This window comes from Coenobita brevimanus, chromosome 86 (genome assembly GCF_032717465.1).
Source record: "Coenobita brevimanus isolate Jiangsu-jjx chromosome 86, ASM3271746v2, whole genome shotgun sequence".
Lineage (NCBI taxonomy): Eukaryota > Metazoa > Arthropoda > Malacostraca > Decapoda > Coenobitidae > Coenobita > Coenobita brevimanus.
Genome location: NC_137039.1, coordinates 17,458,060 through 17,459,301, shown reverse-complemented (window position 1 = coordinate 17,459,301; position 1,242 = coordinate 17,458,060). Strand labels below are relative to the sequence as shown.

The following is a 1,242-nucleotide window of genomic DNA, read 5'->3' as shown; positions in this document are numbered from 1 at the left end:
TCTACTCGTATGGTCTGAAATCGGCTAACTCTCAGGGAGGATTTTAATTTTGTGAACACACACACACACACACACACACACACACACACACACACACACACATACACATATACACACACACACACACACACACAAGCCGGAGAGGCCAAATCCAGAGTAGAGTGGCTGGGGGACGACAGTCGTTTCGTGCTTTGCCAAAAAGTCACGGATAAGGAGCAATGCATGAGCAGGTGCATTGTCATGGTGCAGCATCCAGGTTTGGTTAGTCCATGCCTCAGGTCTCTTCCTTCGCACTGTCTCCCTCAAATGCTGCAGGAGGTCCAAACAAAACTCTTTACTGACTATCTGACTTCGTGGAATAAACTCATGATGAACGATGCCCTTGCACTGAAAATGGATGATCAACATTTGAGCGACTCTTTCTATTTTTTTTCTTTTTGGCATAAGGTGACATTGTTCCGATCCACTACGACTACTGCCTTTTTAATTCGACATCGTAGCCATACATCCACGTTTCATCACCTGTTATGACATTTCATCACCTGTTATGACATTTTTCAGAAAGACTTCATATGCATTCGAACAATCAAACAGCTCCTGACAGAGTGTAACAGTTCTATTTTTGTTCATCTGTCAGCAGACGTGGTACGTATTCGGGCAACACTATGCAACTTAGAATTTTCGGTTAAAATCATATGACACTCAATTTTACTGGTGTCTACTTCTTCGGAAACTTCATGGACAGTCAGGTGACGATTCTGACGGATCACGGCATGTATTTTCTCAACGCAATCGCCAACGGCCATACCACGTTGAGTACACCGCTTCCCGTCCGATCAGCGAAGTTAAGCAACGTTGGGTCTGGTTTGTACTTGGATGGGTGACCGTCTGGGAACACCAGATGCTGTTGGCATCCCTACGTGTCAAGTGGGGTTGGTGGAGGATTAGTGCCCCTCCCTGTAAAACAATTAACTCTAAGCCCTTGGCCACCCCGTTTGGGATACATGGCATCTGGCAATGAATGAATGAAAAATCGTCATCTCTTGACATTAAAGGTTGTCCAGATTTGAGATCATCTTCTGTGGATGTTCTTCCTCATTTCAGCCACTGGAACCCCTTGTGTCATTCCGCACAGCTCAGACAATCCTACACATAAGCCTATTGCAACATCTATATTGTCCGTGCAAAAGTTTTTTTTTTTCGCGGTCTGAAACAAAATTTCACTCAAACACATTGTTCTTT

General features: G+C 44.4%; 1 non-coding gene across 1 annotated transcript; it reads left to right on the top strand.

The window, feature by feature from the left end:
- The first annotated feature begins 794 nt into the window (after nucleotides 1-794).
- LOC145410866 (5S ribosomal RNA) lies at nucleotides 795-913 on the top strand. Its single transcript, XR_013899319.1, has one exon. It is a non-coding gene; the product is annotated as a 5S ribosomal RNA (ribosomal RNA).
- The last annotated feature ends 329 nt before the right edge of the window (nucleotides 914-1,242 follow it).